The sequence below is a fragment of the Oryctolagus cuniculus genome, chromosome 8 (genome assembly GCF_051225735.1).
Source record: "Oryctolagus cuniculus isolate XC-2025 breed Fujian yellow rabbit chromosome 8, ASM5122573v1, whole genome shotgun sequence".
In the NCBI taxonomy this organism is placed as follows: domain Eukaryota; kingdom Metazoa; phylum Chordata; class Mammalia; order Lagomorpha; family Leporidae; genus Oryctolagus; species Oryctolagus cuniculus.
This window is the reverse complement of record NC_142874.1, coordinates 89,643,500-89,658,238: the sequence shown is the minus strand read 5'-3', so window position 1 is coordinate 89,658,238 and position 14,739 is coordinate 89,643,500. Positions and strand designations below refer to the sequence as shown.

Below are 14,739 nucleotides of genomic sequence, written 5' to 3'. Positions count from 1 at the left end.
CATATAAGTGATCATAAAAATCACAAAATAGTATTATACAGTAGTATGAAATTTAAAAGTTTATTTAAAAAGAAAGATGTATTTACTTCTTTGGAAGGCAGAGTTGATAGAGACAGAGATAGAGATAGAGAGATGGAGATGGAGATGCAGATCTAGAGAGAGAGAAGGAGAGAGAGAGATCTTCTATCTGCTGGTTCACTCCCCAAATGGCTGCAATGGCCGGAGCTGTGCCAATTCAAAGCCAGGAGCCAGGAGCTTCCTCCAGGTTCAGGGGCCCAAGGACTTGGGCCTTCTTCCACTGCTTTCCCACGCCATAACAGAGAATTGGAAGTGCAGCAGCCAAGACTCGAACTGGTGCCCATATGGGATGCTGGCACTGCGGGTGGCAACTTTACTCGCTACGCCACAGCACCAGCCCCGATTTTTTTTTTTTAGAGTTATTTATTTGAAAGGCAGAGTTACAGAGAGAGAGAAGGAGAGAAAGAGAGAGAAAGAAAGAGAGAGAGATCCTCCATCTACTGGTTTACTCCCCAAATAGCCACAATGATCAAGGCTGGGCCAGGCCAAAGCCAGGAGCTTCTTCTGGATCTTCCACATGGGTACAGGATTCCGGCACTGCAGGCTACAACTTAACCCACTGAGCTTTCCAAATTTATGTTTATGGGTTTTTTTTTTTTTAAGATCTATTTATTTACTTGAGAGGCATAGTCACAGACAGAGAGGGGGCAGAGAGAGGTCTTCTATCTGCTGGTTTACTTACCAAATGGCCACAATGGCCAGAGCTTAGCCATTCCAAAGCCAGGAATTGGGAGACTCTTCTGGGTCTCCCACATGGGTACAGAGGCCCAAGGACTTGGGCCATCTTCCACTGCTTTCCCAGGCCATAGCAGAGAGCTTGATCAGAAGAGGAGCAGCCAAGCCTCGAACTGGCACCCAGATGTGATACTGGCACTGCAGGCCGATGCTTAACCTACTACACCACAGTGAAGGCCCCTATTTTTATTTTAAAGGTAAAGGGAGATGGGGCTGCAAGGTGTCCGGAGCATAACAAATCTTCCCAGGCAGACGAATCAATTAATTCACAGGCTTTTATTGGGGTTCGGCTCCGGGCAAGGTTCCCTGGTCCCAACAGAGCAACAGAGCGGGGACCAGGGAAGTCGCGCATCAGAGATTGGGAGAGCTCCTTTTATAGATTCAGGGCAAGGGGGTTAAAGGTTGAGGCAGGTCTGATCCTCATTGGTTGACCTTTAGGCACCCGCAGGGACCTTGACAAGGACTTTTCTTCCCCACAAGGACAGGTAGGGATTTCTCCATTCCCAGAAGTATAGGCTTTCCTCCTTGAGGATCCCAAAGCTACCAGGGGCCAGTGCAGTGGGTTAACGCCCTGGCCTGAAGCGTCGGCAACCCATATGGGTGCCGGTTCTAGTCCCAGCAGCTAGAAACAGGCACTCCTGTCTGAGAATCAAGTGTCTTAAATAGTATCTTAACTGCTGCACCAAACAGTCACCCAGATGTCAGTCTTAATCCTAGTAATATCTCCTAACAAGTGTTCTAAGGGTTAAAGTCCACATAATTCTTTGGACTTCCCAGTAATAATTGCTCTATAAATTCTAAGTAGCATTGTCTTCACTAAACACTTTTAAAGCTTTTTACAAACTCATACCTAAATTTAGGAGAGATTCTGGGCGGGGGGGGGGGCTGTTAAAAGCACAGCAATGCACAAAGTTACAGTTAGTAAAGCAAGCAAGCAACAAGCACTGTAAGCCTCATAACTTTCTCCAGGAGGTAGCCTGTAGCCACGTAGAATGCTTGCATTAAAAACAGGGTGTGTAAAGGGTGAGTTTGCCTTAGAAGCCTCTGAGACCAGCCAAGGGAGAGGAAACCCCTCCCATTTTGTCCTCAGTTCAACTCCCCAGATTCCCACCCTGGGCGTGTGAGTCACATTGCAATCACCATGCTATGCATCTGCATAGAGCCCTGTCTGCCTCAGCGGGGAGTTTCAAGCTCCTGCCTGTCTACAATGAAGGAGAAAATCAGTGCAACAATGTGTCCGGATGCTGAAAAGCTGGCCACCAGCAAAAACAGTAGTACATTCGGTTAATTTTATTTTCCAGGGCTTTTTACTGTAAAGAAAATTGGCCTCCAGGGATTAAGAGAAATTTAAAATTTGCATCCCGTCCTTGAATTTGATCTCTTTGTTTCCATTTTAATATGTCGTGGGAAGTTTCCTGTGAATAGGTAAACAAGCTTTGTGTTCATTTTAATCACTTTTTCCTCCTGTTTCCAGGCTCCAGACAACCCCAGCACTCACTCAAATTCTGGTGGTTAGTTAGAATGGAAAACAACTCACTTTTAGCTCTAGTCTCTCCATTTGGAAGAGAAAGTGGTGAGATTAGGAAAAAAAAAAAAAAAAGGATGGTATGTCCTAATGTAGCTGACACTCCTATTAACCAGATAAAGAACTTATTCCTTCACAAAGAACTAGTCAACTGAACTAGTTTAGGGGGAAAAAAAGGAAGAAAATCTTTGAGATGACTAATTTGCAGCTTAGAACTGAAATTCTCTCACTTCTCATGTTAATCCTAAATATTGTGTCTCTAGCTTGCCTCTCAGTGAGTTGGCTTCTTTGAAGTAGGATTGTTTCATATTTTTAAAAAGCATTTATTTATTATTTGAAAGGCAGAGTGACAGAGAAAGAGAAGGAGAGAGACAGAGAGAGAGAGAGAGAGATTCTTCCTTCTGCTGGTTCACTCCCCATAAGACCTCAGCAGGGCCAGGTCAAACCAAAGCCATGAGCCAGGAACCCCATTTGGGTCTCCCACATGGGTGGTAGAATTCCAAGCACTTGGACCATCTTCTGCTTCCTTCTTGGGCACATTAGCAGGGTGCTAGATCAGAAGCAGAGCAGCTGGGACTCAACTGGAGTCCAAATGGGATGCTGGCACTTGGGATGCTGGCAGCAGCTTAACCTGCTGCACGACAACACCAGCCACCTCAATGGCTCACTTTGAAAGCATTGCCATATTCAGTGCTCCTAATCCTACTCCTGCCAGCTGATTTATTAAACCCCTTCAACAGAGGTCAGCAATGATCTACTTATAAATAAATACAGTGTGAATATTTCTTAGTATTTGTTTTATTAGATTTCTCTGTGGTATTTGAAAAATGTGGTCTACTATCTCCTTTGAAAATTTGCTCTTGCTTGCCATAACACTATGCTTCTCTTATTCTCTTTTTACATCCCAAGCCATCAATTATTAGTCTTCTTCCCTGAGTTCTGTTCTCTTGTTATTTTTGTTGTTGTTGTTGTTGTTTTATTTATTTGAAAGGCAGACTGACAGGGAGGGAGGGAGGGAGGGGGAGAGAGAGAGAGAGAGAGAGAGAAAGAGAGGAAGGAAGGAAGGAAGGAAGGAAGGAAGGAAGGAAGGAAGGAAAGAAGGAAGGAAGGATTTTTCCTTCTCCTGGTTCACTCTCCATAAGACCTCAACAGTCAGGGCCTTGAGTCATCTTCTGCTTCCTTCCCAGGTACATTAGAAGGGAGCTGGATTGAAAACAGAACAGCAGGAGTTGAACCTGCACCCATATACCCATATGGGATGTTGGCACTGCAGGTGACAACAACCCATTATCCCACAGTACCAGTACCTTCTCTTAAAAGCAGATATTCTAGTGCCAAGCATTGCTGTGCAGCAAGTTTAGCCATCACCTGCAACACCAGTATTCCATACAAGCACCGGATGGAGTCCTGGCTCCTCCACTTCCTATCCAGCACCCTGCTAATATGCCTGGAAATGCACTGGAAGATGGTTAAGTACTTGGGATACCCAGATAGAGTTCCAGACTCCTGGCTTCAGCCTGGCCCAGTCTTGGCCATTGTCACCATCTGGGGAGTAAACCAGCAGATAGAAGGTCTCTTTCTCTCTGTGTCTTTCTCTCTCTGCCTTTCAAATAAATAAAAATAATCTTTAAAAACATAGGCATTCTATTGCATTCTCCACCTCTTGTTTGATGTGTCATTCTCTTGTTTTCTATATAACTGCTACACCATTATCACATCCTTATCTCTAACATAACGCTCATTCCTAAATAACTTTATCTGCCCACCTTGACCTTAACAGTGGTTATTGTGAACAAGTCCTACCCAACTCCTCCTGCCAAACTCCCGCCTCAAGTGCCTACACCACATGTCTTTCCCTGGTCTGCCCAGAGCCTTCTATGAAGCCACGGGAGCTGTCTTAGTCAATTAGACAAGAGCATCCCACAGTGGGGAAGCCAGGAGATACCTGCTCCAGACTCCCCTTTTCCAGGTGAGTGATGGGTGTTCTATGTCCTTCTCAGAAGTTCACCGCTGCTGAGAGCCCTGCCTTGGAAGTCTACCCTACTGGCTCTCCCCACAGACTTTGTCTCACTCTCTACTCGTCCGCCCTGCTTTGTGGCATCACTTCCCAGATCAACTACCTAGACTGACATTGTTTTCTTTTAAATGTACTTAATTTTTAGAACAGTTTTAGACTCACTGCTATTCAGAAAGTATAAAAAGCCCCCTTAAACATCCTGGCAGTCATGTGCACAGTCTCTCACATTATCAATATCCTCCACCACAGGGACACATGTGTTACAGTCTGTGAACCTCCATCTATTATATCATTATTACTGATGGCCCTTAGCTACATTAGGATTCATCCCTGGGGATGCATATTTTATGGGTCTGAACAAATTTTTAATGACATGCATCCACTATCACGAGGTCATACAGAGCAGTTTCATGGGCAGAAAAATCCTCTATGCTCCTCTGCCTATGTATCTCTCCTACCCCCGGTCCCTGGCAACAGTTTATCTTTTTACCATCTTCCTAGTGTTGACTTTTGTAGAATGTCATATAGTGTGAATCACACAGTGCACAGCCTTTCCACATTGGCTTCTTTCACTGAATATGGCATGCTAGCCAATTTCTTATCATTGTTGAAGTATGTAATTGTCTGCATGCAGCACAATTTATCCACTCACTTACTAAATGACATCTTGGTTCTTTCCAAGTCTTGCTAATTATGTGTAAGCCTGCCAAAAGTGGTCCACCAGTTTTTTTTTTTTTTTTTTTTTTTTTTTTTTTTGTAGACATAAGTGTTCAGTCCTTTGGGCAAATGCCAAGCCGCTTGATCACAGAGTCACAGGTTAAAAATATACTCAGTTTTTAAGAAACCACCATCCTGTCTTTCAAAGTGGTTATGCCATTCTGCATTCTTATCATCAATGAATGGGAGTTCCTGTTACTCCACGTCCTCATCAACATGTGCTGTTGTCGGTGTTCTCATTTTAGTCATTCTAGTGTGAGTGGTATCTCTTTTTAATTTGTATTTCCTGGATAGCATATGATATGGGGTATCTTTTCATATTTATTTGCCATCTGCCTATCTGAAGTATATTAAAATCTTTTGCCACTTTTTTATTTGTAGACAAGTTCTTGTTTCAGGCACTGCTGTGAGAGAAACCAAAAGTCTATTGGTACCTGTAATGTTCCTGGAAAGCAGACCTCAAAATGAATACTATAAGTAGATTGTCTCCATTCCAGTGACACCAATAATCCAATTACTTGTGGCAAGCTGGGATGGTGATAAAATCTAACCTGCTATACCATTTATTTGCTAGGATTCTCACCTGTAGTGGATGTGACAAAGTATGGGGGAAAGGCAAAGTATTGCACTAATTAATACTGAGAAAATAGAAATTATAAGGATTATGGAATTGACTGGCTTTTGTTAAACACCCTACAAGCCTTGATAAAACGTAAGAGGGCAAGTCATAGAAACAGAATGCTAGGCTCAGGCCAGCTTTCACCTCCAAGCACCCTGTGAAGATGAGAAGACCCCCAGGAAGGGTTCAAAGAGACCATCACCTCTTTACAAAGAGAGGGCATTTAATGATGAGACAGGCAAATGTTCAAACCTTGTGAAGAGACTGAATGTGCAGCCTTGAGAAGTCTCCTAACTTGAAGATACAGCCATCATAGGGAAGTAGAAGAATCCTGAGATCTGACATGAGCCTATGTGGGTGGATTCCTTTAAGACAGAACCTCTGAGTTCTCTTGGATCCTCCAGACTGATAAAAGCAGGTTAATTGCCTAAGAGAGAGGAGTTGCCCTTACCTGAAGTTTTTATCAGGACCTCATCTGAGTCAGATGATTTGCAAGATGGTGTTTCCTCCTCAAAACCCTGCCATTACCTCCTTTATAGTTTCCAAGCCAATAACTAATGTCACAACTCAGTATTCAATGAGTGGAGAGATACAATCCCTGCTCCAGAAGAGAAGAACTTATGTGCACATGCACATGCACACACATACACACAAAATATTATTGGCTTCTGTATTCTGAGGTATTGGTTTAATATGAGTGAGCATGGATTTTGAGTGCTAAGATGATGAGGCAGTACACAAACCAGAATAGGGGAGAATGTGTTGACATTGGAGTACTCCTCCATGACTCAGAATTTAATGTCTTGGCAAGAACACCTGTAGCCTGCCCTCCTACAGGGCTCTGGTGCTTCTTGGAAGCTTAGTCACAGCCACTGTCTATAGAAATAGAGCTGGAGAAGTTGGAACTGCCTTGGCAGAGTATAAGATGAGTATATTTGGAAGGCTCCTGGAAGCAGTAGAGGAAATTTACCTTGTGTTATGCAGGAGGGTCCAGAAGATACTACCCTTATGAATACAATAAAGAATAAACTTTTTATGGGGCAGAAGTGGGATAGCCACTTTTTAGAATATCAGTGGTTGCTCTTCTTTATAGGCCAAGGTAGATAAAAGGATAGATATCATGGTAGAACTCATTTCCTTCAGATCAATGGGAATGTGACGATTCCATCAACTCAGAGACTAGGCTGCAGCACTTAAGGATCAGAGACAAAGTAGGAAAGGATTACCATCATGGGCAGCAAACCTAGAACGGCAATCAGGGTACCACAGCTAAGATCATTCTGATGATGAGATAGAGCTGACTACGGGCAAAAAGTGATGTTGGAAAAGAGAAGGCTGACACAAACCTCCACATGACAAGTCACATTTCACCAGCTTTAAGATCTGATCCATGGGGTCAGCACTGTGATGCAGCAGGTTAAGCCACCACGTGCAAAGTCAGCATCCCATATGTACACTAACTAGTTCGAGTCCTGGTTGTTCCACTTCCAATCTAGCTCATTGCTAATGTACCTGGAAAAGCGGGTGGGGCGCCGAGTTCTAGTCCTGGCTGCTCCTCTTCCAATCCAGCTCTCTGCTGTGGCCTGGGAAAGCAGTAGAAGATGGTCTAAGTGCTTGGGCCCCTGCAACCATGTGGGAGACCAGGAAGAGGCACCTGCCTCCTGGCTTCGGATCGGCATAGCTCCAGCTGTTGCAGCCATCTGGGGAAGTGAACCAACAGAAGGAATACCTTTCTCTCTGTCTCTCCTCACTGTCTGTAATTCTACCTCTCAAAGAAATAAATAAAAATATTTAACATAAAAAAAAGAAAGCAGGTGAAGATGTTCAAGTATTGGGGCTCCTGCAACCTACATGGGAGACCTGGATGGAATGCCAGCTCTCAGCTATGGCCTGACCCAGGCCTGGCTCAGCCCTGGCTGTTGAAGCCATTTAGGGGAGTGAACCAGTAGATGGAAAATATCTCTCTCTGTATGTCTCTCTCAACTATGCTCCATCCCCATCTGCAGCTCTGCCTTTCTAAATATTTCTTTAAGAGAGAGAGGGAGAATCTGATCCAGTGGTGTAAGTGTTTGATGCTATTGTTGAGATACTACTCGGTATACTGCATCCCGTAATAGATTGCCTGGGTTCAAGTTCTGGCTTTACTTCCAATTTCAGCTTCCTGATAATGCACACCCTGGGAGGTAGCAGCTGATTACTCAAGTACCTGGGTTCCTGCCACCCACATAGGAGACCTGGTTGGAGTTCCAGGCTCCCAGCTTCCACCTGGTCCAACCCCAGCCAACACAGTCATTTGGGGAGTGAAACAGTGGGTGGAAGCTCTCTTTCTCTCTCTGTATGTAACTCTGCCTTTCAAATAAATAGATAAATCTTTTAAAAAATAAAATTAAGAGACCTGTGGCCAGTTACAAGAGTAAATTGCACACCAGGAAGAAGGATGACTCCAATATTTCAAGCACTGTTTGATATACTTATAGGCTGATAAACAAATAAGAGACATTAAATGATCTCATTCCCTCTACCTCAGTTACAGCGGAGCTTGTGAAGATCAGATGAAACCTCACCAAAGACTATCTCACAATGAGGTCATAGCACATTCTATTGGTATTCCCACTGTCCCTGAGTGTGTAATTGTGATGGATATGCAAACACTCATCCTGAACTATGTAACAAGATTCATTGTTATTTGAAAGTTAAGGCTACAGCCTGCTTAATTTTTTTTTTAATGTATTTTAAAGGCAGAGTGATAGAGAGAGGAGAAATGGAACTTCCATCTCTGGCTTACTCTCCAGATGACCACAATGGCCAGGAGTTCATCCGGGTTTCCCATGTGCATGGCAGGGGCCTAAGTACTCAGGCCACCTGCTGCTGCTTTCCTAGGTACATTAGCAGGAAGCTGTGTTGGAAGTGGAGCAGCTGGATCTCAAACCAGCACTCATATGGGATGCCAACATTGCAGATGGAGGCTTAATCCACTGCACCATGATGCCAGCCCCAAGGTTACAGTTTTGAAACTACTCCAACCTAGCCAAGACAGTAAATCAAATTTCTAGCTTTATGAAAATGCAAGCTTAGTAGTACAATCAAGACATAAAGGACACTGGTATCGTTGTTTCTCATTGTATCGACACCCAATTAACATTAAAGATGCTGGTTGACTACTATGAAATTGCCAACTGAGAGACACGATGGCATGTCTGCTTCAGATGTGGTATGTTTACTGGCACTGATTAACACCATTGTTGGTGAAGTAGTAATACTTGATTCTTATATATTAATATATATTCTTATATATTCTTAATATATTCTTATATATTAATCTGGTGACCATGCTCTCTTCAATGCCGCTGTAGTGCAACGCGTTAATGCCCTTGCCTGAAGCACTGGCCTCCCATATGGGCGCCGGTTCTAGTCCCAGCTGCTCCACTTCTGATCCAGCTCTCTGCTATGTCCCAGGAAAGCAATTGAAGATGGCCCAAGTCCTTGGGCCCCTGCACCCACGTGGGAAAAGAAGCTCCTGGCTCCTGGCTTCGGATTGGCGCAGCTCTAGCCATTGCGGCCATCCAGGGAGTGAACCAGCAGAGTGGAAGACCTCTCTCTCTCTGCCTCTCTTCTCTCTATGTAACTCTACTTTCGAATAAATAAATAAATAAATCTTTTAAAAAATCAGTATCAAAGTGATCCACATTATGTGGTAAGAATAGCTGCACACTGGTACTGCCTTGTCCCAGGGCTTTATTATTTCTCTTGCTCTGTATCAAAATGTGGTACTAAGGGAAGTGGATCATCCTGACATTTACTGAGCAACATACTAGTCTACCATGTGAAGGGTATTATGATGAACAAGAAGTGGTAAGTAGTTGTGCCACAGTAATGCCATCCATTCTAATGAGTCAGAGATAAAAACTGCAAAACCTCAAGCTGCCACAGATTATGTTGGGACATATCCCCATACATTCTAAAAGGATAAGGCATCGTACCTTATAACCTGGCCACTAAGAAATAGCCACAGCATTTGGTGGGCGAAACAGATGTTCTTAATGCCTTGCACAGAATACCTTGTTGTTTTCTATCTCTGTGCATATAAGCCTGACTTCCAGTTGGTACTACTGTGGGCATGGGGATTTCCAAATTATATTCTAGAGATCAAGAGCCTGGGCTGGGCTCAGAGAGACCCCCATCTCCCCATCTAGACTCAGTCCAGGTTCTTATCTTCCTATGTATAAGAATATAAACAGGAGAAAGGTAACACAAAGCAGGATTTATTGAAAGGCAAAGGGATAATACACACTCTGGCATCAATGTAGATAATCTCAAGAAAGATAATTCTACTCCACCAGGCTGGGGTCACCCATTTATATGGTAAGGGTGGTGTTCAGGGCAGGACCTGATTGAAGACACAAAACAGGATTGAGTGGGGCTGCAGTGCAGGCAGGTGTCATATAGACAGGTGCCTGATGTATGGTGAGGCACAGCTGCATGACAGAGTCGGTGTGCCAAGTCTTCAGCCATGTTGAGCTGGCATGGAAGGTGATAGGATCTGGGGGGAGCACCTGTCTTGGGTGTGCTCCATATCCCTCCCTGCCTCCCTGCTCACCCACATTAGCAGCACTTTTTTGTTTCAGGACTCTCTGGCCATCTAACCATGGAGAAGGCCAGAAGTAATCCCTAATACCTTCAACCACTGCCTAAAAGAGTTGGTGGGTACTCTCTTAACACTTAGTTGGGATAAATACTAGGTACTGTGTTTCATAAAATCTAAAAGAGTTCTCCAGTAGGATTAAATTTCAGTTGCCCTCAGTTTCAACTTGCTTAATATTATCTTTATGAGATGTAACTCACACCGTGCTTAGAAATTTATGGCAGTAAACACCTGCAGTTAAAAAGGAGAAAGATCTCAGTTCAATAACCCAAACTTTCACCTTAAGAAGCTAGAAAAGAAGAGTAAGCTAAACTCAAAGCATGCAAAGGAAAGGAAATAAGAAAAATGAGATAGTAGAGGCCAGCACTGTAGCATAGCGGGTTAAAGCCCCAGCCTGCAGTGCCAGCATCCCATATGGGCGCCGGTTCTAGTCCCAGCTGCTCCTTTTCCGATCCAGCTCTCTGCTATAGCCTGGGAAAGCAATAGAAGATGGCCCAAGTCCTTGGGCCCCTGCACTCACATGGGAGACCTGGAAGAATCTCTTGGCTCCTGGCTTTGGATCAGTTTAGCTCTGGCCATTGCGGTCAATTGGGGAGTGAACCAGCAGAGTGGAAGACCTCTCTCTCTCTCTCTCTGCCTCTCCTTCTCTCTCTGTGTAACTCTGACTTTCAAATAAATAAAATAATTCTTAAAAAAGAAAAAGAAAAATGAGATAGATACATGAATTAGAGAAAAGCAATACAGAGAATTAACAATGTTAAAAAGTGATTATTTGAAAAGACCAGTAAAAATGACAAACCTTTGCCTTAAAAAAAAAAAGTTACTTAAATAGGGAATGAAAGAGGGACTGTAACTACTGATCTTAGAGAAATGCAAAGAATTTTAGGGGCCAGCTTTGTGCCAGCATCCCTTATGAGACCCAGTTCTAGTCCCAGTTGCTCTGTTTCCAGTCCAGCTCTCTGATACATGCCTAGGAAAGCAGCAGAGGATGGGTGCTTGGACCCCTGCCACCAACATGGGAGACCCAGACAGGGATCCTGGATCCTGGCTTCAACCTGGTCTAGCCCTGGCTATTGTGGCCATTTGGGGAGTGAACCAGCGAGTGGAATACCTCTCTCTCTCTCTCTCTCTCTCTCCCTCTCTGTGACTCTGCCTTTCAAATAAATAAATAAATAAATAAATCTTTTTTAAAAATTCCCTACAAAGAAAAGCTGAAATCCAGATGGGTTCACTGGTGAATTATATAAAATATTTCAAGAATTAGTACTTATTCTTTACAAATTACTCAAGATATAAAAGGAGACATTTTCTATTTCATTCTATGTGGACAGTATTACCCAGATGCTAAAACTAGACTAAGATAACGAAAATGAATATAGACACAAAATTCCTTAACTAAGTACTAACAAACAAATACTAGATACATTAAAAGAAATTATGTACCATGAAAAAATGAAATGTCTCCCAGGAATGCAAGATTGTTTTGATACCAATAAAACTAATGTGATATCCAATATTACATTATTTTATCACAATATGCAATTATTAATTGACTAAAAGACAAAACCATATGAATATAGATCCAATTAATACATTTGACAAAAACTAATAACCTTGATAATAAAAATCAGGAATAGAAGAGAATTTCCTCAACCTGATAAAGAACATCTACGAAAAAAATCTTCAGCTGTCATCACAATTGGTAACAGAAAACTGCATGTATTTTCCCCTTTAAAATCAGAAACTTGACTAGGGTATCCACTTTTGTTGCTTTTTATTCAAAATTTATTCTCCAAATGTCACCATTAAGGAAATGAAAAGACAACTGTGACAGTTAACTCCATGTCCTCCTCCAGGCAATGGTGTTCTGTTGTGAGGTCAAAACCAAACTAGATTCTGCTGTGAAGGCTTTATTTCTTTATTAACTATAGAATGCCTCGTGACTCTGCATGTCATCTTTGCATAAGGGCTATGCTCATCCTCTCTTTATATTGTTCCATTTTAGTATATGTGCTGCCGAAGCCAGCACTGTGAAGGTATTTTTTAAGATGTGATTGCTACTTAAATCAGCAGACTTTGGGTAAAGCCATTTTACCCTCCACAACATGGGTGGGCTTTATCCAATCAATTGAAAGCTTTAAGAGAAAATACTGGTCCTGGAAAAGAAAGGAATTCTGTTTCCAGACTGTTACAGCAACTCTGGACAGAATTTTCAGCCTATCAACCTGCCCTACAGACTTCAGACTTGCCCAGATGCATTTGTTAAGGAAGCAGTTTTTCAGTGTAAACTGGCATTTATTTTCTGAATACCCAAACTAGTACATCATTTATCCTAATAGATGAACTTATATAATCAGAGAGATGGTCCCAATTCTCTGCTTCAGAAATTTTACAAAAGTTTCTTACAGATAGGGGCCGGCGCTGCGGCTCACTAGGCTAATCCTCCGCCTTGCGGTGCCGGCACACCGGGTTCTAGTCCCGGTCGGGGTGCCGGATTCTGTCCTGGTTGCCCCTCTTCCAGGCCAGCTCTCTGCTGTGGCCTGGGAGTGCAGTGGAGGATGGCCCAAGTGCTTGGGCCCTGCACCCCATGGGAGACCAGGATAAGTACCTGGCTCCTGCCTTCAGATCAGCGCGGTGCGCCGGCCGCGGCAGCCATTGGAGGGTGAACCAACAGCAAAAGGAAGACCTTTCTCTCTGTCTCTCTCTCTCTCTCTCACTGTCTACTCTGCCTGTCAAAAATATAAAAAAATAAAAAAAATAAAAAAATTTAAAAAAAGTTTCTTACAGATATAAGGAACAAAAACTTATTTTGTATTTTAGGCCCCTGTTCTATAGGATTATATATGCAATCTATATTTCTTTCTTTTCTAATTTGAGAGACAGAAAGACAGCTTCTATCTGCTGACTAACTCCCTAGATGTCCCCAACGACAACCAGGTTGAAACTGGGAGCCAGGTCTCCCTCTCCAGATCTCCCACATAGGGGCAGGAACCCAATCCCTTGAGCTGTCACCACTGCCTCCCGGGGTCTGTATGATTAAGAAGCTGGAGTTTGGAATCAAAGCTGGGCAACAAACCCAGGTACTCTGCTATTGGACATGGGTCCTCTTACCCAGTAGACTAAACACCCTCCTCTGTAATCTGCATTTCTTAACTCCTTCTTAAAGCAACAAACAAGGTAACACTGGCTGACAATGAACGGAGACTTCTTGATGCTGCCTGAAACCTAGCAAGAAACTGATTCTCCTCTTCAACTGCCAGACATTGGATTACTGACTATGTTGTTTGTACTAACTAGCTTATGGATAAAAGAGGAAGGAACAAGGACATTAAGTGACAAAAACTAAAAAGCTAAATAAATAAATAAAATTGAGGTAAACAGGAGATTGTTTGGCGTCACCAAGGCCAGGGAATAAATCCTGTGCCACCTCACCCTTAGGGAAGCAGTAGAGCACAGATTCCTTAAAGCACAATGGGGAAATTAATGCCGGTTCCAGGAGGGCTGGGTAGCAGGAGGAACTCAAGGAACATCTGGGAGGAGGACCTGAAGAACTAAGTGACTTTTAGGAACTTTTTCTGGGAATTTTAAAAAACAAAAGCAATGAATCTCTCCACTGAATCATAGGTGGTTGGAAAATTTCCTTTTACCAAAATCCATAAATATGAAAATTGTCTCCTTTGATCCAGAAGGAAGTCATAAGTCAAATGCCGGGATTGAAATAGAATTCCTTAGAAGTTAGACAAGAGGGAAGAGAGCAAGTTTTGTGCTTTCAAATAAACTACTTTCAAAGGTCCCTAAATAGACACACTACCTGCAGTCCCCCAAAATATACATACTTAATTGATAACAATATATTACATGTCTTTCATAAATGTACAGGTGAGTGTTTTAAAACAAAACAAAAAGAAGAGAACGTGTCCCAAAATGCCTCTGTCAATCAGTTGATTGGACTCAGAACCCCCTTTTCCCCTAATTCTATAGTTCAGGTTTTCAGATGAGACCTAGAAACCCCACTTTTTTTAAAGATTTATTTATTTATTTGCAAGGCAGAGTTAGAGAGAGAAAGAGAGGGTGGTTGGGAGGGTGAGAGAAATATTCCACATGTTGGTTCACTCCCCAAATGGCCGCAACAGCCAGGGCTGGGCCAGGTCAAAGCCAGGATCCCAGAACTCCATCCAGGTCTCCCACAGGGGTGGCATGGGCCCAAGCACTTGGAGCATTTTCTTTTTGCTTTCCCAGGAGCATTAGCATGCAACTGGATTGGAAGTGGAGCAGTAGGGACTCAAATCAGCACCCAGAACCCATAAAATATTCCACCCTTGGGCTGGTGCTATGGGTAAATCCTCTGCCTGCAGTGCTGGCATTCCATATGGGCACTGGTTCAAGTCCTGACTGCTCCACTTCGT

At 43.1% G+C, this 14,739-nt stretch overlaps 1 non-coding gene across 1 annotated transcript; it reads right to left on the bottom strand.

The window, feature by feature from the left end:
* Positions 1-12,254: 12,254 nt before the first annotated feature.
* On the bottom strand, positions 12,255-12,362 carry LOC127483326 (U6 spliceosomal RNA). The gene has a single exon (XR_007909524.1). It is a non-coding gene; the product is annotated as a U6 spliceosomal RNA (small nuclear RNA).
* Positions 12,363-14,739: the final 2,377 nt, after the last annotated feature.